This window comes from Oryctolagus cuniculus, chromosome 2 (assembly GCF_964237555.1).
Source record: "Oryctolagus cuniculus chromosome 2, mOryCun1.1, whole genome shotgun sequence".
Taxonomy (NCBI): domain Eukaryota; kingdom Metazoa; phylum Chordata; class Mammalia; order Lagomorpha; family Leporidae; genus Oryctolagus; species Oryctolagus cuniculus.
In genome coordinates, this window is record NC_091433.1 from 126,360,872 (window position 1) to 126,384,059 (window position 23,188).

At 35.6% G+C, this 23,188-nt stretch overlaps 1 pseudogene; it reads right to left on the reverse strand.

Annotated features, from left to right (window-relative positions):
- LOC103347788 (U3 small nucleolar RNA-associated protein 18 homolog pseudogene) overlaps positions 1 to 23,188 on the reverse strand; it is an 84,487-nt pseudogene that overhangs the window by 55,532 nt on the left and 5,767 nt on the right.

Consider the following 23,188-nt stretch of genomic DNA (forward strand, 5'->3'; position numbering starts at 1 on the left):
ATACAAAGTTGGAAATCACAGAAGTGAATCATCACCCATAATTCCCATCTTCACTGAGATGTTTCAGTGTTGATGGCATGAATTCATGGTGCCTGCAGCTCCATGTCTACCTAGCTGGGAAATGGATAGAAGTCCAGGTTCAGGAGTTGATGCTAATGTTTTAATACCATTCCCACCAATAACAAACTCCAAAAATTAAACAATCGAAGTAGTAACTATCTCATAAGATGACAGTATAGATTAAATAAATTAGAAAGAGTAAAATATTTTTAATTTTTACTGAATACATCTTGGCCACATTACAACCCATTTTTTGTTATTATGGCGAGAGTCACATATTTAATTCTGGGATCTCCTCCCACTTGATATAAGATTTGAATTTGGCTTTATTCCATGGTGGGCAATCACTAGGCAGATACTTGGCTTCCAAATTCCCAAAATCTCAAGTCCAAATGCAATGCAGAATTTTTTTTAAATTTAATCACATTCTAGACAAATAGGCATGTGTAGTAATAAAAAATGAATAGACTGCAATGCACACAACATGTAAATACATTTCTCCAAGGACCAAAAAAGCCCTGCCATCTCCATATTTCACAACACACAGATGTCTCCAAGGTGCTGGGCTTCATTTTTCTTTGAAATGTCAGCTCACATCTCCAGAGTTCGGTAAATCACCCTGGTTCCTTCACATTGTCTATGTAGTTGAAAATTAACCTCCCAAGGTTTGCTCTTAGCCTAGTATGCCACATTTTCGGTAAAATTTATTCAGAAACTCCTAATTCTACATAAAAACAAATACATGTTCTCTGCTCCACAAAACTATCATTATTCCTCATGAAAACAGATATAACAATCTTCAAGAAGATATTTTAATACTGAATCTAGTAAAATGTAAAAAAAATATGGTACATCCAATAGTTATTTATCAGAGGACTACAAGCCTGGTTGAATATATAAAATCAATCAACACCATCCACCATATAGCCAGTCTAAAGAAGAAAATTTACACGTTCACATAGCTGTGGATAAAACCATGTGACAGAATTCAACACTCATTTATGATTAAAAGTCAGGGCAAGTTAGGAAAAGAGGGTAATTTCTTCAACCTAGTAAAAGTATCTCTAAGAAATCTAAAGCTGGCATCATTTTTAACAGTGAAAGACTTAATTATTTCCTCTAAAGATGGAGAATAAGGCAGGGTTATCTATTTTCATCACTACTATTGAAAGCCTGACGCAGAGCAAACGATAATTTTTAAATAAATAGCAAAATGCATATATATTAGAAAAGAAAAGCTAAACAAAGCAATCCATACTCAGACTACCTGATTGTGAATATGTACAATCCAAAGGAACCTATTAAAAATAACCTGGAATAACTGAATTTGTAAAGTCAGAATGTGACATCAGCTCTCAAAAATCTGTGTACTAGCAAGATAAACTGAAAAATGAAATTTAGAACTATTCAATATTATCTACAATTGCACACCTCCCAAAAGTATGTAGGTATAAATCTAGTACAATGTATAGTTTCTATTTGTTGAAGACTATTAAAAAGCAGATAAGAAATCAAAGTATAGCTCAATAAATCAGATATACTCTGATTCTAATAAGTTACCAAGTATAGATTTCAATTATCCTTAAATCTATTAATATACTAAATGCAATTCCAATCAAATTCACAGGAGAATTTTGTAGGTACTGACAACCTGATGATAAAATGTACATGAAAAGGCAAAGAATATAGAAAAGACAATTTTGAAAAACAAAATAAAGTTGGACTAATTATACATGACATGATTTTAAGACTTTTAAAAATTTACAATAATAAAAAGAGTATGGAAGTGCCATAGATTACAGAGTCCAGAAGAAGACATACATGAATATACTGGACAAGGTCAAAGGCAATTCATTAGAGAAAGGGTAGTCTTTTCACAAAAATTTAATCAAACAATTGGACTTCAGTATATCACAAAAGATGTTACTTTGAACTAAATCTTTTATCTGGTATATAATTTAATTCAAATGAATCCTAGATCTAAATGTAAAAATGTTAAACTACAATAGTTTTATAAGGAAACAGAAAATATCAATTATCTGATTTTAGGCAAAAAATTTTTAGACATAACACTACAAAGGTGATTCATTAAGATTTATTTATTTATTTGAAATGTAAAGTTACAAGCAAGAGAGGAAGAGACTGGTTTACTCCCCAAATGGGCTTATCAGCCAAGGTTAGGCCAGGATGAAGGCGGGAGCCAGGAATTCCATCTGAGTTTACCATGTGTGTGGCAGGAGCCCAAGCACTCTGACCGTCTTCTGCAACATTGCCAGGCATGTTAGCAGAGAGTTGGATTGGAAGCAGAGCAGCTGTGACATTCAAACTGGCACTTATATGGGATGTGGGCATCTTAGACAGTGGCTTAATCCACTGTGCCACAACACCATTGGTGATTCATAGAATTTTTTAGAAGTTATTTAGACATTATCAAAATATAAGCTTTAACTCTTAACTGAAAAGTGATCGCTGTTAAATATAAGAGTGGGAATAAGAGAGGGAAGAGATGTGCAATTCGGGACATGCTCAAGCTGACTTACCTCAAACGGTAGAGTTAGAAACATACCAGGCGATGCCAATTCAATCCCATCAAGGTGGCATGTACCAATGCCATCTCACTAGTCCCAGTGATCAATTTCTGTTCACAATTGATCATAATGATAGGACTAAGAACCAAAGGGATCACATAAACAAGAATAGTGTCTGCAAATACTAGCTGATAGAATCAAAAAGGGAGAGAATGATCCAACATGGGAAGCGAGATACACAGCAGACCCATAGAATGGCAGATGTCCTAAACAACACTCTGGCCTCAGAATCAGCCCTTAAGGCATGCGGATCTGGCTGAAAAGCCCATGAGAGTATTTCAGGCATGGAAAGCCAAGACACTCTGGGGAAGTAAAAAAAAAAAAAAAAAAAAAAAAAAAAAAACAAAAAACCCTAAATGAAAGATCTCCGCAAGTGAGATTCCAGTGGAAAGAACGGGTCATCAAAGAAGGAGGTACCTTTCTCTGAAGGGAGGAGAGAACTTCCACTTTGACCATGGCCTTGTCTAAATATGATCAGAGTTGGTGAACTCAGGGGGCTCCCATAGCCTTGGCAGCTCATGACAAGAGCCTAGGGTGATTACTGATGCCATAAACAAGAGTGTCAATTTGTTAAGTCAACAACAGGAGTCACTGTGCACTTACTCCTCATGTAGGATCTCTGTCCTTAGTGTGCTGTACATTGAGATTTAATGCTATAACTAGTACTCAAACAGTATTTTTCACTTTATGTTTCTGTGTGGGAGCAAACTGTTGAAATCTTTACTTAATGTATGCTAAACTGATCTTCTGTATTTAAAGAGAATTGAAAATGAATCTTGATGTAAATGGAAGGGGAGAGGGAGTGGGAAAGGGGAGGGTTGTGGGTGGGAGGGACGTTATAGGGGGGAAGCCATTGTAATCCATAAGCTGTACTTTGGGAATTTATATTCATTAAATAAAAGTTAAAAAATATAAGCTTTAACTCTACAAAAGAATGAATAGGAGAATGAAAAGGCAAGATAGAAACTATAGAAAACATTTACAAGTTCCATATCTCATAAAGACTTATATTCAGGACAAATGAAGAATTATTTAGTAAGAAAAAAATTACTGAAAAATAGGCAAAATAATTTATCAGATACCACTAAAGACAATACATGGAAGATAAAATCATGATACTCAAAATCCCTAAGAAAATGCAAATTGTGACAAGCATGAGAGATAACTATACAACTTTTAGAACAACTGAAATAAAATCTAAGTGTTGGTGAGAATACAGAGAAAATGAAACTGTCATACATTTCTGGAGAGTATACAACATGGTGCAGCAGCTCTAGCAGACATCTTCTTACAGTGGTCAACATCACATTGCATGATTGAACGACTTCCCTTCTAGATACTTACCTCAGGTAAATGAAACACTAAGTTCATACAGAAATCTATATATGAAGTTTTTATTGCAATTCTATTCACATTTGCTTAAAACAGAAAATACACAAATAAGCTTCAGCAGATGTATAGGAAAACAAAATGTATTACATCCATACAATGAAATACTACTCATCAAGAAAAAGAAACAACTGATACATACAACTTGGGTCTCATATGGGTTAATCTTTTTCAAGAAGCCAGTCTCAAGAAGTTACATGCTATGTAATTCCATTTTTGTGATAGTTATGGAATACGAATATTAATTCTTAGAGTTAGAAGTGGAGAAGAGTTGCATATAGGACTGTATCTCAATAGAATTTGGGTGAGGTAACTATTTTGTTTACACAAATCTATTCACATGCTAAATGCATAGAAATTTACATGGATCAAAATAGTCCATGAAGTTTCTCTTCAGAATCATTTTATTCCTTTTAAAACAGTTTGTAATAATACTGACCCTTGCTTTTAACAGCAATTTCTTACAATTTCTCTCATATTTACTCCTTTAAACATATTTACAATTAATAAATCTATAGGTAAAATTATTATTCATTATATGTGAAGCACTTGTCTAGAAATGATAATATTGAAAAGATGTTGTCTTTTGATCTGTTTTTCCTTTTTATAATGAGGAATCTCATGCTTATAACTTTAGCATTTGGCAACAAATCAAACTTACTTTCCCCCAACTGGGCCTTTTCCCCCTAGACGTTCACCCAGTTTACTGGACATATTGGCAACCAGACAATTTGTGTGCTCCTTCCTTTGACTCTTCATCCTTATGTACTTTTGGAACTCCCCATAACTTGATCTAATTCAACTCAGCCACTGTTTTCACTAACTATTTTTAAAATGTTTCCACACTGTTGGAATATAAACATGTGAAAATCCTAACTATATAAAATGAGAAGTTAATGTTTGTTTTTATGAGTATTTATTATGCCCCTATTGAAATAGACACCAAATGTGGAAGGCCACGGAGCAAGAGAACCCCTATTTCTGGGTACCCACGAACTCTATTTCAGAATAAGGTCCTTTCCTTTCATTTAAAAGCATGTTGATAAAGGCAGGCATTTGGTGCACCTGTCAAGACATGGTATGGGATGTGCAGATCCCCTATCAGAATGCCTGGGTTTGAGATGTGGTTCTACTTCTGACCCCAGCTTCCTCTTAATGCATATTCTGGGAAGCAGCAGGTGATGGTTCAAGTACTTGGGTCCCTGACACACACATGTAGGATTTGGCTTAAGCTGTAGGCTCCTCGTTTTGGCCTGGCCCAGCCCTAGTCACTGTGGGCATTTGGAGAGTGAACCAGTGGGTGGGAGATACCTCTATTTCTCTCTATCCTTTGTGTGTACATGTGTGTGTGTTGAGAGGTATGTGTGTGTGCATCTATGCCTTTCAAATAAATACTGTTAATTTATACCATGTTATTGAATATTTTATAAACACAAATGTTATTTTATTTAGGAGGAGTGATAGCACTATGGCATTTTAATGTCTTTTTATTTATATAGAAAGATATTCAGAGAGGGAGCTAGAGTGACAGCAAGAAACACAGTATACATCTGCTGATTCATATCTCAACTGCCCACAACAGCCGAGGCTGTGCTAGGCCAGAGATGGAAGCCAGAAATTCAATCCAAATCTCCCACATGGTGGCAGGAACTCAATTACTTGAATCATCAATGCTGCCTCCCCAGGATCTGCATTAGCAGAAAGCTGGAATCAGGAACAGAGCCAGAACTCAAACCCAGGTACTCCAAAATGGGATGCAGGTGTAGGTGTCTTCAATTGTGTCAAGGCTAACCCTGCACCCAATACTGTGGTTTTTTAAAAATGTTTTGTCATTAAGACATATTGCTAAGACGCTTACAATGAGATAAAATGATAGCTAATGTTTGCCTCCAAGTTACTTGTGAAGAAGAGAGAAGCTGAAAAGAGCATGCATCAAACAAAACTACAAATGAGTTGATAGTCATTTAAACCTTGGAGCTAAATACATAAAGTTACTTAATACTAGGCTTCACCTTGTACATGGTTCGATTTGTAATTAGAATGTTTTTTAAAAGAAATAAAGAATTAAAACTTTTCTTCAGCAAAAAGTTCTCTCATTATATTGAAGCTATATTTAATATGCAAATAGACTAATTCTAATTCAGTTGTGATGTATTTTGCAGCCACTAATGACTGTCTGTTCTAAGGAAGGAAACCCTAACATCCTCAGTCTCATCCAGAGGTAATCAAGTTTGGACATGCAGCATTTGAAACCAAGTGCATCTTTAGTGCCACCACCCCTAAATCAAGTTTGTAGCCTTGGGTCCTTGTCATATCACATTTATTACAGAGGGAGAAGAGAGTTTTCCCATGGAGCACCAGAGACCCTAACCTTCTGATGGAACTAGGTCTCTGGGCCAGAGGCCATGATCTTCTGATGGAACTAGGTCTCTGGGCAGCCTCTTGTTTTCAAGGAGGTTGCTGGTCCTTCACTGAGAGGCTTCACCTCCCAAGGGGCTGTACCCTTGGCATCAGTTAAAGCCAAGGTACATGATTACAAGGATTCCCCCAAAGTATGCCAGGAGGTTTTCAATCAGATAGAAACATAGATGTCTTTAATCTCTGGGCACTTCATTTGAATGCTATGGGCAAATTAAAAATTACAGCGACATGTACTCTATAGAATACTATACAGCAGTCAAAAACAATGAAATCCGGTCATTTACAAGATGGAGGAATCTGGAAAACATTATGCTGAGTGAATTAAGCCAGTCCCAAAGGGACAAATATAATATGTTCTCCCTGATCGGCGACAGCTAACTGAGCACCAAAGGGGAAACCTGTTGAAGTGAAATGGACACTGTGAGAAAAAGTGACTTGATCAGCTCTTGTCCTGACTGTTGATGTACAATGTAATACTTTATCCATTTTAGTAATTTTCTTTGTTTTGTTCTAGTACTATTGGTTAAACTCTGTAATTAACACACAATTATTCTTAGGTGTTTAAATTTTGACTGAAAAGTGATCCCTGTTAAATATAACAGTGGGAATAAGAGAGGGAGGAGATGTACAATTTGGGACATGCTCAATCGGACTTGCCTCAAATGGTGGAGTTAGAAACGTGCCAGGGGATTCCAATACAATCCCAGCAAGGTGGCATGTACCAATGCCATCTCACTAGTGAAAGTGATCAACTTCAGGTCACAATTGATCACACTGATAGGTCTAAGAGTCAAAGGGATCAAACAAGACTAGTGTATGTTAATATTAACTGATGGAATCAAAAAGGGAGAGAATGATCCATCATGGGAAGCAGGATACACAGCAAACTCATAGAATGGCAGATGTCCTAAATAGCACTCTGCCCTCAGAATCAGCCCTTAAGGCATTTGGATATGGCTGAAGAGCCCATGAGAGTATTTTAGGCATGGAAAGCCAAGACACTCTGGAGAAAAAAAAAAAAAGACCTAAATGGAAGATCTCTGCAAGTGAGATCCCAGTGGAAAGAACCGGGCCATCAAAAAAGGAGGTACCGTTCTCTGAAGGGAGGAGAGAACCTCCACTTTGACTATGACCCTGTCGGAATAAGATCGAAGTCGGCGAACTCAAAAGGCTTCCATAGCCTTGGCAACTCATGACTAGAGCCTAGGGAGATTACTGACGCCATAAACAAGAGTGTCAAATTGTTAAGTCAACAACAGGAGTCACTGTGTACTTACTTCTCATGTGGGATCTGTCCTTAATGTGTTGTCCAATGTGAAGTAATGCTATAACTAATACTGAAACAGTATTTTACACTTTGTGTTTCTGTGTGGGTGCAAACTGATGAAATCTTTACTTAATATACACTAAATCAATCTTCTGTATATAAAGAGAATTGAAAATGAATCTTGATGTGAACGGAATGGGAGAGGGAGTGGGAGATGGGAGGGGTGCGAGTGGGAGGGAAATTATGGGGGGGAAGCCATTGTAATCCATAAACTGTACTTTGGAAATTTATATTTACTAAATAAAAAAAAAATAAAAATTACAGCTGCTTAGGCTCCTGATAAATGATGGAATCCCCCACTGAAGAGTACTCTGTAGTTCAATGTTTGAAAATCTGATTCTAAAGGCCAATTTTCAATATCTTCTTTCAAGCCTTAGTGTATATGCAACAGCACTTCATCCTGCACACCTGTTTTGGTTAGCTCGCATCTCTAGGTATTAATTGGTGGGCGTTTTGTCTGACATTTTAAACAAAGTTATTAAATTCATAGTAAAGTAAATAAAACAAGCAGAAAGTCACTCTGTTGTTGTCATGTTTAATTTTATGTTTCAAGACTAAAAGCTGTAGATTTATACACCTGCATAAACTTTGTTGGCCTATTCCTTTTGAAGTGAAAGTCTGTGCTTCCTGATTGATTCAATGAGCATTTCTTGGGCATCTCCTTTGTGCCAGAATCTGTTTTATGTTCCTTTAAACAAAACAGTTGGGCCTTTGCCCTCATGCGGCTTTCATCAGCATAAGGAGAAACGGATTGCCCAGATGTCAATTATGAAGATAATTACCGACTCACATAAGTAGAGGAGAAGCAGAATGATGAGACAGGGAAAGCTAAGTTTGGGGAGGGGGACGGGAAGGGAGGGTGATGACTGTAAAAGAGGAAACCCTCTCCACATATGACATTTTATGGAGACCTAAAGTGTAAGAAGCCAATCTTGAGAGGCACTAGAGGAGCTCTCCCTGGATGGAGGAAACAGCAGGATCGAGAGAAGTGAGATGTGAAGAGCTCAGTTGTTCAAGGAGAAGCTAACAGAGAATGGGAGACTGACACAGTGGGCCACATCTCTAAAGTCTCCTAAGCTACAATCGGGGATCTATATTTAATCTTTGGTGCAATGGGAAGCTGTTGAAGCTTTTAAGCAGAGCTGAGAGGTCACGGTACCAAGGATAAGTAAGATCACTCTAACAGCTCTGTGGAGAAGGATTTACAGAGCAGCCACAGTGGAAGCAGCAACACTAAGGTCGAAACTTTTGAAACAGAAATATGAGAGAGACTTGGCTTAGGTGGATATCAGAGACCAGGAAGAGAGTGTGCCGTGAAAATATGTTTTAGATATGGACAAGACTGCTGATAACTGGATATGAGGAATTAAGAAGTGGGATGGGGCAGGTGTTTGGTGAATGAATAAGATGCTTCTTGGGATGCTGACATCTCACATAAGGGTGCCTGAATTCAAGGCCTGGATCCTCTGTCAATTCCAGCCTGCTGATAATGCATCACCAGCTGGACAGCAGGTGGTAACTAAAGCAGTTGGGTCCCTGCCACCCATGTGGGAAACCTGAAATGAGTTCTGTGTTCCTGGACTAGGCTTGGCCCTGCCCCAGCTACTGTAGGTATTTCAGGAGTGAGTGGAAGATCTATTTGTCTCTGATTCTCTCTCTACATTTCAAATACACAAAATTAATTAATTAGATTACACATCAATTATCTTTCAATTTGTGGACAAATCGGAATGACCGGCTTTAAAACAAACTGCTCAGGCTGGCAATGTGGTGCAGCAGGTAGAGCTGCCACCTGGGTTGCCGGATCCCATATCAGAATGCCAGTTTGAGTCCTAGCTGCTCTATTTCTGATCCAGCTCCCTGCTAATATGCCTGGGAAGGCAGCAGATGTCCCTAGCACTTGGATTCCTGCCACCCATGTAAAATATCAGATGGAGTAGCTGGCTCCAGCTTTTAGCCTAGCAGAGCCCCAGCCACCACCGCCACATGTGGAGTGAAACAGGATGGAAGATTTGTTTTTCTGTCTATTCCTCAATCTCTAAGTCACTCTGCCTTTCAAATAAATAAAACACGTCTTTTTAAAAAATATCTATTCGGATATGGGATTTTTTTAAAAAGTAAATACATCCAGTGGACTTGTATCGCGTTGCCCTTTGCCTCTGTATAATCCCAGTGCCATCAGTAAACACCAGCATTTAGAAGTTGCCAGGCAGCATAGGAATCAGTATCAAAATCTCAGTGTTCATCTCCAACCCAGCAGCATAGCTCTTGTAAATTACCAGTCCCAGTACTCACCTTGTATGAGTCTACCCTGAACCCTTCTTAGAGGCTGCCTGCATCTGCTGAGATCATTAGCATCAATACAACATCAGAATAATCTCTAAGTCTTGTTTCCACCCATGCTCTAAGAGCGTGTCCTTCCACTCTCCCCAAATTGCATCTTGCAGCTTGCTCCTTGGTGAACAGAGACACTAGACTCTTTGATTTCTAAGGTCTCTTCCAAAGCCGACATTCTGTGTATAATTAGAGCACTGTATTATGATCCAGCTATAAATACACAGCAGGAGTTCGGAGAAGGATACAGTAATTGAAGAAAGTTTCCTAGAGGAAATGTGGAGATTGAATAGGGTCTCAAATAAAGCAAAGACTTTAAGCTGGCAAAAAGATTGCATGACCCAAAGTAAGCAGGTGGAAAGAAAAGAAGTGTGCTCAGTGACTGATTAAGATAAACTCGACTGCTATAGTATGTACAGATTGCTGGATAGTGAAATATAAGCCCGAATCGAGAGCCAATAATAATAAATAGGAAGTAAACAAGCACCCGAAGGTGACTGAAATGAAATCTGAGTTTAATAATGGCAACAATATTCTGACCTAGACTTTAAAAAAGTGTTTAGAAGCCAAAGAAAAGCCCAAATTGGGAAACCGAAGACAAATTTATAACTCCACCATAAACTTATTTTTTGACAATGAAGAATAACTGTAGTGGATTTCAATATACCTAACTATGTAGCATAGATAAAAAATCTGTATGAATTGTTTTGGGGGCCTGACCCATTCGTACTGGATGAATCTCTGCTGGGTATCATCGTGCCAACAAAGATGGAGCCGTGTTATTCTCATTCAATCATAGGGTTGCTATGCTCAACAGAGGTAGAAACAAGGAGGCTTATATCAGAGTTGAAATGTTTCTCCAGACCTGCTAATAGGAAGAAAGGGAAGCCTAGGAAGAAGAAGAGAGGAAGGGAGGGGAGAGGAGAAAGGGAAAGGAGAGAAAGGAAGAAAAAATCTGTTTCTTATTCCTGTGAAAGCTCTCAGCCACTTAGACAACAAAAATTACTCAATCTTCTCAATGCAAAACAGTCAAGAACTTCTATTGCCAGCAAAGGATTGTTCATTCCATTTCCTCAATTTGAAACCTGTAGCTAATCATGGAGACAGATATTTTTTAACTGAGATGTCATCTCCACATTCAATACATGAATAAAGCTTAAAGATGTGCATGTTGTCATTAAAATAAACTGAAGAAAGGAAATAAATAACATCTAATGCATAGTATATGCCTGGCATAGCTTAGGGTGCCAAACATCAGACCTTTAATTTGTAAAAAAAAAAAAAAAAAAATGCAGGAGTAGGTAAAACTTTAATGAATAGACAAACTGATGTTCAGAAAGTTTAAATTTTTCTCCAATGTATCACAACTTTGAAAATGGTATAAATGGGTTATGAATTGAGTAAGTGTAATACTCCTTAACCTCCCTGATCACCACAAACATGCATACCTTCTATCCCCAAACAGACAAAGGCAACATCTTTCCAATAAAACTGGGCTTTTAAAGCATGGTCAGAAAACCACCTGTATCCAAATCATGTGATATACTTCAAAAAAAAAAAAAAACCAAGATCCTAGAGCCTACCTCTGACCAAGGTCATTGTAACATGTTCCCCCAGGTGATGCTGTTATGCACAAGAAATGAGAAGCAATGCAAAATCCAAACGGATTCTCATTAACCACAAAATATAAAGCCAAACAAGCTTTTTCAACTAATGCTTCCATACCATATCCTTTGAAGCCATTTGGACACTCTATTTTACTTTCCCAAATGAGTCTTTCAAAGACAAGCCAAAGTAGTGTCTTTAAACTAAACGCCTGAAAAGTGGTCTGCGAATGGAGGAAAAAATAAATCCCAAGTTTCAAAGATACAAGTGCTTAATGTTGTGAGAGGTTAATAATACAAGAATAAATCAGAAACAGAAAAAGTGTGACAACATTAAGGCTGGCCAAATAAAGATCTTGGGTATTAAAGTAATGTACATATTTATAAAATAAAATTCATTGAGGTATAACTTGTATAGAAAAAGTGAATCCAAATGAATATACACTTTGATGAATTTTGTCAAATGTGTATAATGATGTAACCACAACCATAACCACTATAGAGAACATTTCCACCAATGTACAAGATTCTCTTGTGCCTCTTTGTAAGCAATATCCCCCATCTCTAACTCCAAGCAACCACCAATTTGGCAGTCACAGCTCTTCTAAAATGTCATACAAATGTAATTATACAGTATGTGAAATCTTTTGGGTCTAGTTTTTCCCCTCAGCATATTTTGGAAATATATCCATGCTGTTTGCCTAATTCCAGTTCCTTGCCTTTAGTTGATGAAAGTGTGGTGTTTTCAGGTGATGGTCACTCATGTGCTGCCTCAAGAGGGGCACAGGGGAAGAAGTTGTTACAGGTCCTAAAGAAACAGAGTTGCTAGAGACCAAAAGGGTACCACATGGAAGGGAGCAGCAAACAAACGAGCTCAGCCAAGCAGGTGGAGAGCAGACAGAGGGAGGCTGGGATCCAAGGGCAGATGTCATTGTTGGAGGTCAGGGTGGAGTGCACAGGCAAAATGTGTGAGTGGACTTTACTGATGCATTTAAATATTACTAGTCTGCAGTCAGGGGAAGGCAAGACGTGGAACATGTGTCACGTACCAGTTTTCACACTGGTATAACTGACCTGGAGGAGTACTCAAAGCCTCTTTGTAGGGATTATAGAGGCAGCAAGAAAATACAATGCTTTAGAATTCATAATACAATGCGTGTTACTATTCCGTTCTAAGATCCATCATAATTTGTTCATCAATTCAACACTTTATAAATATATGAGTGGTTTCCAGTTGGGGATATTTAGAATAAAGCTGCTATAAACACTCTAGTGAAAATATTCGTATTGATGTATAGTTTCATATCTTTTGGGCAAAGTAATGGAATTGATGGGTTTTATTATAGGTATATTTTAAGTTTATAAAAAATGTTAAACTGCTTTATGGAATAGTTGTACAATTTAACAACCCTATCAGTAATGAATAAGAAATCCAGGTGCTATGCAATCTAAACAATAATTTGATTATCAGCAATGAATTATTCTAGTAAGCATGAAGAGCTATCCCCTGTTATTTTATGTTTCCTTAATGATTAATTGTATCGTTATTTTTGCGTGTTCATTGACCATTCATACAGCTCCTGTTTTGAAGTATCTGTTCAAAAAAGCTTCTTTTTAAAAATTGTTATCTTATTATTTGAAATAATTTTTAAAGATTAATTTATTTATTTAAAAGGCAGAGATACAAAGAGAGAAGGTAAGAGAGAGAGAGAGAGAGAGAGAGACAGAAAGAATCTTCCATTTGCTGGCTCACTCCTGAAATGGCCACAATGGCCAGGCTGAAGCCAGGAACTTCTTCTGAGTCTCCCACATGGGTACAGGGGCACAAGTATTCAGGCCATCTTCTGCTGCTTTCCCAGGTGCACCAGCAGGGAGCTGTGATGGAAGTGGAGCAGCCCATATGGGATGCCAACACTGCAGGCAGAGGCCTAACCTTCTATGCCACAGGACCAGCCCTTTGAGAGAATTTTTAAAAATAAAATTTGTATATATAATACCTATCTTGAAAATATATTTTCTCAGTCTGTGGGACATCTTTTCATTTTATTAGAGGTATCTTTTAAAGAGCTATGGTTTTAATTTTTATAAATTTCAGTTTATCAGTTTTTATGGTTCATGCCATTTGCATTCTTCCCATGATGTTATTGCCTACGCTAAGTGATGAAGACTTTTTTTCTAGAAATCTTCCTGCTTTAGTGTTTAAATTCTAGATCAAATTAAAACTTTATATATAGTATGAAAAGAGTGGCAATTTATTTTTTCTATATAGGCAACTGCTCAGCACCATTTTATGAAGTTTCCTATTGAGTTTCACATATTTGTAATAAAATCTATTAAAGTTATGTATAGGCATATTTCTAGACATTATTCTCTTGCAGTTATCATATGTCTATCCTATGCCTAAATCACATTGCAATGCTTAGTGTAGATCTACACTACACATTTAAATCAATTAGTTAAAAAATTTTTTTTCTTGTTTCTTAAATTTTCTTTGGCCATTGTAAACTTTTTCCATTTCAGAAGATGTCAGACTTTGGCAATATCCATAGAAAATTGCAAACTTTGCTTAAATTGCATCATATTTATACATCAGTATAGAAAAGCGGTATCACAATAATCTTGAGTCTTTCAGCACATAGTTTATGCCTTTCAATTTATTTGTGCCTTCTCAGTAATTCTGTGATTTTAAATGTAAATACCTTGCAAATATTTAAATTACTTCTAAATACTTTGTATTTTAGATGCTATTAATGAATTGTATTGGTACTTTTAATTTTATTCCCAATTGCTTGTTGTCTGTATATAGAAATACAGTTAATTTCTGTGTGCTATATACATGCTAAATTCAATTATTAATACTATCAACTCTCTGGATGTGCCTTACGATTGTCTATGCATGCGTTCATGTAACCAGCAACATAGATAATTTTTATCTTCATCCTCCAATCTGCATGCCTTTGTGTCATTCCTTGCTTTATTCCTCAGGGAGAGCTTCCATACAATATTAAGCAGAAGTAGGAAGAGTAGTTGTCATTCTCTCTGTCTTAACGTGGGACGTGCTCAGTGTGATGGTTGCTCTAGGTTAATCTAGATCCCCTTTGTCAGGTTGATTCATTACTATTTGGCTGACAATATTTTTCATGATAGATGCTGAATTAGTTAAAAATTTTTTTACATCTCTTTAGATATTCATATGGTCTTTTTTCCTTTCCTTTTTTAATGTAGTAAAAGGAATTGCTTGATATTTTAAAAGATAAACCAGCCTTTAATCCCTAAGGCCCACCATAATTACATATGGTATATTATGCTTTTTATATATTATTTGGTTTGATAATTTTTTAAAGAATTACTATGTCTTTATTTGTGAAGAACATTAATGTGATTTCCTTGACTTCCAAATTTGTCAGACTTTGGTATCAGAAAATGAGTTAGAAAGTATTTCCTATCATATTTTTCAAAGTGTTTGCAGATGATTTGAATTATTGTTTACTTATGTTTGTCGCTTTAATTTGCATTTCTTTGATAATCAATGATGTCAAACAAATTGCTTTAATTATTCCCTGAGTTCAAATCTTTGCATTATTTTTATTTATATGCTGATTTTTAGTATTTATGTGATCTGTATGTGATTTCTTTTTAACAAATATATTGCAAATTTTCTTGTCTGTCACTTGATAATTCATTTTTTTTGATAATAAGGCATTTTCAAAAACCTAATTTAGTAATTGTTTAATCTTTCACAATCAGTGTTTATTTGTCTTCTTGTGAAATTTCTATTTACCTTTCAATGACAAATATAGTATTCTATGTTTTCATCTCTAAGAGTTATAGCTCCAGCTTACAAATTTTTATCATCTTTCCCAATTAAAAATGTAATGAACAGTGAAAGGATGGAAGTTCATTTTTATTTATTTTTCCTGTATTATTTAATGAAAGACTTATTTTTCCCTTATTGTATAGTCTTGATGCATTAGTCAATAATCAGTGCCTATCTCTGCACTCTGTTCTCTTTCAAAACCCTTTGATCCTCAACACCCCATTATTTTGATTATGGTATAAAGTATTGAATTCAGATAGGGTAAGCCAAATTTGCACTCTGTTCTCAAGATCATTTTAATTATTGCTAATCTTTTACATATTCACATATGTTTTAAAATCAGATTGTCATATACTGATAAAAAATCTGTTGGGATTAGCATGATGAAAATGGTCTTAGTCTAGAGAATAAATGGTATTATATTTTAACCCCATTGAAAAATTTTTCTGCTTTTTACAAACATAACATAGTTTTGAATATTGGTGATGAATTGTATGGAACTGCTATATTTTAAATTAGCAACTTCACTGTATAGAGCAATATATCTGAATTTTCTATACATATAACCATGCTACCTTTACAAATATAAGTCTCACTTCTTTCTTTTTTAAAATATATTCTTATATATTTGAGAAGAGAGAGAGATTGAGGCAGAAGTAGACCTAACTCCCAGCTGATAGCTCACTTTCCAAGTGCTGCTGGGACTGGGTCAGGTCAAAGACAGGAACCAAAAATAGAATCCAAGTCTTCCATGTGGGTGGCAAGAACGCACTTACTAAAGTCATTAACCCTGCATCCCAGAATCTGTATTAGCCGGAAACTGGAATTAAGAGCCTGAGCAGGGTACCAAACCTAGATACTCTGATATGGAATGTGGACATCCTAACTATTGTCTTAACCACTACACCAAACATCTGTTCAACTTCTTCCTTTTTAAAATTCCTTCTATATTGTGAAAACCAGACTATATAAAACAATATTAAATGAAAGTGATGAAGAAAGATCTCTTTGCTTTGCTTTCTTATTTTAGGGGAAAAGGATCCAATGTCATTAATTATATTATTTCTCTATATTTAATGAAAAACCTTCATAGAGAAAATTTCTTTTTTTTAACTTTTATTTAATGAATATAACTTTCCAAAGTACAGCTTATAGATTACAATGGCTTCCCCCCATAACGTCCCTCCCACCCGCAACCCTTGCCTTTCCCTCTCCTTCTCCCCTTCCATTCACATCAAGATTCATTTTCGATTCACTTTATATACAGAAGATCAGTTTAGCATACGTTAAGGAAAGATTTCAACAGTTTGCTCCCACACAGAAACATAAAGTGAAAAATACTGTTTGAGTACTAGTTATAGCATTAAATCTCAATGTACAGCACACTAAGGACAGAGATCCTACATGAGGAGTAAGTGCACAGTGATTCCTGTTGTTGATTTAACAAATTGTTTATGGCCTCAGTAATCACCCTAGGCTCTTGTCATGAGCTGCCAAGGCTATGGAAGCCCCCTGAGTTCACTGACTCTGATAATTTTTAGACAAGACCATGGTCAAAGTGGAAGTTCTCTCCTCCCTTCAGAGAAAGGTATCTCCTTCTTTGATGACCTATTCTTTCCACTGGGATCTCACTCGCGGAGATCTTTCATTTAGGTTTTTTTTTTTTTTTTTTTTTTTTTTTTTTTTTTCCCCAGAGTGTCTTGGCTTTCCATGCCTGAAATACTCTCATGGGCTTTTCAGCTGGATCCACATGCCTTAAGGGCTGATTCTGAGGCCAGAGTGCTGTTTAGGACATCTGCCATTCTATGGGTCTGCTGTGTATCTCACTTCCCATGTTGGATCATTCTCTCCCTTTTTGATTCTATCAGCTAGTATTTGCAGACACTATTCTTATTTATCTGATCCCTTTGACTCTTAATCCTATCATTATGATCAGTTGTGAACAGAAATTGATCACTGGGACTAGTGAGATGGCATTGGTACATGCCACCTTGATGGGATTGAATTGGAATCCCCTGGTATGTTTCTAACTCCGCCATTTGAGGCAAGTCCAATTGAGCATGTCCCGAATTGCACATCTCTTCCCTCTCTTATTCCCACTCTTATATTTAACAGCAATCACTTTTCAGTTAAGTTTCAGCACTTAAGAAGAATTGTGTATTGATTACAGTATTCAACCAAAAGTATTAAGTAGAACAAACAAACAAAAAAAAATACTAAGTGGGATAACATATTAAGTTGCTCATCAACAGTCAGGGTGAGGGCTGATCAAGTCACCGTTTCTCATAGTGTTTATTTCACTTTAACAGGTTTCCTTTTTGGTGCTCAGTTAGTTGTCACCTATCAGGGAGAACATAATTTTTGAACTTAGATTTTGAATTTAGCAAAATGCATTTTCCTATACATATTAAAGAAATTATTTGTTTTTTTCTCCTTTTTGATAAATTTAAAGAAGCACACTGACTTATTTTTGAATAGTTAAATCAACTGGCTTGCTGGGGTAACATCCAGTTTGTCACAGTACACTGTCCTTTTGTAAATGTTATTTCTTAACATTTTTTGTCTCTACCTTTATAAAAGATACTGTTCTGCATTTCCTTTTTATTGCAATATCTTTGAGTAGTTTTGGTGACAGAGCAATGATGATTTCACAAAAATGACTAAAGAGGTAATTCATCCTACTGTTTTATATGAAATTATACATGTAGAATTGTTATTTTCTTTTCCTTCATTAGCTGTTTGGTAGAATTAACTATGAAAGACATCTAGGTATTTGTTTTACTTTGTGGAAAGACTTTTAAATACACATTTATGTTTTAAAATAGATGAGGCTTTTATGTATTTTTATTTCTTCTTGAGTCATTTTCTATTAATTCAGTATCTAAAATTATTTAATTTATTACCACAGTTTTTTTTTTCTTCATAATACAGACTGCTTTTATAAAGCTCTATATTGCATTTCCCTCTTTTTATTTGTTGCTGGTATTTTGTGTTATTTGTATTTTTCTTGATCAGCTAAGCCAGGGATTTGTGGATTTTACTAATTTTTTTTTTTTTCAAAGAATTCACTTCTGACTTTCCTGAGTTCCTCTGACAGTCTTTCCATCTTGGTAAACCACTGCTTTATAGTGAATGAAGGACTGAACTGCTTCCTGGGACTGTCTGTCCTTCTGTATACTCCTAGACTTGATCTAACCCCCTCATAAATCTGGTGGAGACCAGTGGAAAAATGGGATGATGGGCACAGACTTTTGTGACTCAAGGATTTAAATCATTATGCCAGCCAATATGAGATCATCTAAATAAAGAAAATCATAACTTTGGTTGATTTCTCTATACTGCCAAGCAGGGTGAATTTTTCTGCTGCAGACCCTTTATCTCCTAGTAAAGGCTTATTATGGTATGCATCTTAGGTTTCCTTGACCTCAGCTGATTTTTTTATGAAATTAAATAGGCAATATTAAGTACATCTCTCTTGTTCTCTGTGCTCTTAGAGGAATTCTTTAATAGAATCTAAGTGATTAGGGACTGGAAAGAGCCTCATAGGAAAATCATATCTACAAATAAAGCAGGAGACTTTCTCAAATGGCTCAGTTCTACATCTAATAGCAAAATACCAGCCTCCACTGTCTGATGTATATAATGGTAATTTTGCCATGATCCCTGTTCTTAAATTTATTGTTATTTATTAAATGATAAATGATTCCAACGGCTTTTCTACAGTGATATTAGCCATTCCACATTTACAACTTAAAAATAGGGACCAATATATAGCACAGTTGATTAAGCTACCATTTGCAACACTAACTGCTCCACTTCTGATCCAGCTCCCTACCAATGTGTCTGGAAAGGTAGCTGATTACGGCCAAGTACTTGGGCTCCTGTAACGCATATGGAAGACCTAGGTGGAGTTCTGGCTCCTGACTTTAACCTGGCTCAGCACTGGCTATTCTGGCCATTTGTGGAGTGAACCTGCAAATGGAAGATCAATCTCTCTTCTTCTCTGTCACATTCCTTCAAATAAACAAATACACAAATAAATTTTTTTAAAAAAATTTTTAAAAAATTTTTAAAAATTAAACATTTCTTTTGACTTCTGAGATTGGTTACATACTAGCAATTTAGAAGCACATTACAATTCATCCAAGCTCTTAGGTATAAGAGGATTTCTTTGGTTTTTATTTCATTGCAGCATCTATTTCTACAGTTACTTTATTACTTTGTTATGATGTCATCTTCTTAATAAAATAAGATATAGCATATATTTGTAGCATATATTTGACCCTGTATGAAATCAATTTTATTTCCTACCTGAACAAGAATTCTCTAAATTTGTTGTGTTAGCTTACATGCCAGTATTTGTCCGACAAGCCATCAAACAACAAATCTTTACTTCTGTTCCCTTTATTCCTTCATCTCAACATGTGGTTGAAGTTGAGCATATTCAGTCAGGTTCACCAGAAATGATCAATGAGAAACCTAAGAGGTTTCCAAAATTACGTCCTTATCTTTTGCATACAGAGAACTTGTATTCTTTCTCAGAATCAAATTTACCACTCTTCAAATGACATCACTACCAAACTAGGGCCCCTACAGCAACTTTGTTTTACCAGTTAAACAGTCTTATAGAAATGTATTGGTTTCTAAAAGACTTCTGCAAAATAACTGAAGATATATTATTAATTTTCTTTCTAGCTATTTCTAAATCAGCTACTTGTTTAAAAAAAGATATTATTTATTTGAAAGCCAGAGTGACAGAGACACAAAGAGACAGAAACAAAGAGGTCTTCTATCCTCTGGCTCTCTCTCCAGAAGGGTACAACATTTGGGGCTGGGCCAGACAGAAGCAAGGAGCCCAGAACTCCATCTAGGTCTCCCACACAGGTGATAATTACTTGGACCATTGACCACTGTTCTCCCAGGTGCATTAGCAGGGAGCTGGATCAGAAGTGGAGCAGCTGTAACTCAAACCAGCACTCTAAAATGGGTGGCTGCACAACACTGGACCCTCAAGTTTTTAATATGTTTGACATGCTGCTACATATTTGATAGTATTGCCACCTCTTCTATTTTAATCTACCCTAATATCCACATCCTCCCTGATTCCTCTGACTACGATTTCCCAAGGAAATATTAATAATAAATCTTAGTTCATCAGATTGATTTCCTGGGCCACATACTCATTGTATTTTCTATCATCTTTCTCTCCGATAATAAATTAGTTCCTTAACTACTTTCTTTCTAAATCTCTATATTTACACTTTTTAAACAAAAGTACACAAAATTAAATGGTACCTATTTCCAAAGATATGATTCTGTGAGAGTGTATATGTGCTCTTCCCAAATAGAACCTATCCTTTCAATTCTCTGGTTAAGCTTCTTATTTTTAAACAGGATTTCCAATATCATTGATGCATATAGAGACCTGATTCTATTACTAATCCCCCACTACATTTCATTGAGTAGATGCATTAAAATTACCCAGTTAAATAAATTGGAAGAATACTTAATTCTTCATGGCTACTTTGTGTTTAACTTGTTAAGTGGATCAATCAGGATAAGTTTGATCATGCAGCAGTAACCAATAGTCCACCTTTCAGTGGATTAACCAACAATATTTTATTTTTTGCCCGTGATACACATGTAACATGGTAAGCACAAATCCTTAGTATTGTCACAACTCTGTGAATTAAATTGATGAATCAATCAACATGTTTCCTTGTAAGACCTCTGAGACATGGAGAAGAGATGCCAGCAAATTTTAACTGATTTTTAAAAGAATTAACTCTTGTCACATTTTCCAAATGAAGTCAAATGACCAGTACCAAAACTAAAACAAACAACAAAAGAGTTTATGAAAGATGAGAAAACACTGACCTAAGGGTAAAGAACTAAATTACTTTACAATAGTCCTATTGGTCACCACAGTGAATTAACATAATTTTAGGGGCAAAAATGAAATTTGGGAATTTTATCTCAACCCTAGGCTTATGTAATATCCAGATCTGGTCATAAAACATCAAGTTCTAATTTGACATAGATCTGTAAAACAAATAGAGAATGAAAAGTTTAAAGATATTTACCATTTGAATTCTTCTTGACTAACCATCCTTCCCACCTTTTCTCCTTCTCTCTTTACTGTAACTTATAAACATAACTGTCACAATGTTGAAAATTCTTTGTTGGAAATATTGTTTTAATTTTACTTCAGCAAACTTCAAAATTCTTTAAGCCCTATTTTTATGCCTGAAATTTTCATGAAAGTATACCATAGCTAACCTCAGAGAACTTAATGCACCTAATTAAATTTATCATATCATCTTTCCTAATAGCTTAATCCTCTGTTTAATTTAGTTATGACCTCACTAAGTAAAAATTTTTAAAAACCTCATATCATTATCTCTAAGTTTATCAGTGGAGCTGGATGATCCCTAATGAGAAAGGAATTGAGAGATCTAAGCAGTATTCTAAAAGTATATACAAGCTTAGTTAAAAGCATGTAAGATAATACTTTCCTTCCAAAGAAATGAATACAATTGTGAACAAGATAGGCATATTCTGTTAATAATGGTAACTGGCAATAAATTAGCGTTTTCCCAGCAAGTGATCTAATTACTGTCAAAAAAAAAAAAGAAAAGAAAAGAAAAGAAAAGAAAAACCACTAAGTCCAAGGCAAAATTAGCAAAATTCATCAATTTGTGGAAATGACCCAGCATCTGTGTTAAGTTTCCTGTTAGCATGGGTTCAAAGGTATTTTAAAAGAGCGTAAGTTTTTTTTTTAACTTTGAGGTATACAAATTTCATGTATTTCATATACATAGATTTAAGAACATAGTGATACTTCCCACCCAACCCTCCTTCCCACCCATGTTCCCACCTTTCTTCCTTCTCCCTCACCTATTCCCATTTTTAATTTTTACCAAGATCTATTTTCAGTTTACTTTATACTCATAGGATTAACCTTACACTAAGTAAAGATTGTAAAAAATAGTATGCAGAAAAAAGATGTAAGTTTACAGAGTAAAAACCTGACATACTTAGCCTCTGACTGGCAAATAGTCTATTAAGTTGGATTGTTTTGAAGTGGGAAAGATTTTACTATTGACATTTAGGCCAATTTGGCCATCCTTGGTTGTCTGCAAGGAGTCAATGCAGAAGTTTGGGAATATCTCAAATGAGGAATTATTAATGTTACATGCAGAATCTTCGGCAGTCAGTTGTTTCCTGGCTAAACAGGATTCTATGGACTGGTTTTATTTATTTGTGATCAAACTGCCATAGTGCTCTGTATAAGGTAAAACAACTGTTATGGCAAGTTGTTTCTTGTTATCATTTGTAGTAAGTGCTATGAAAAGGAAGTATATGGTAGTAGGATTCATGTAATACAGTCTGTTCTAAGCAATATGGTAAAAAAGGAAAATTTTCTTAAGGAAGTTATATATATATATATATATAAAATATGTTTCTGTCTATAACTTTCCTTTTTGACCTTGAAAATACTTAATATTATCCAAATGTTATTAGCATGCTTTCATTTATACTTATATTTTAGAAACATTTATATATGTATGGGAAAATGTAAGGCAAGTGAATGGATCATTTTATTCCTGACCTTATCCCGGTTTCTCAACTTCAGCACTATGGTATT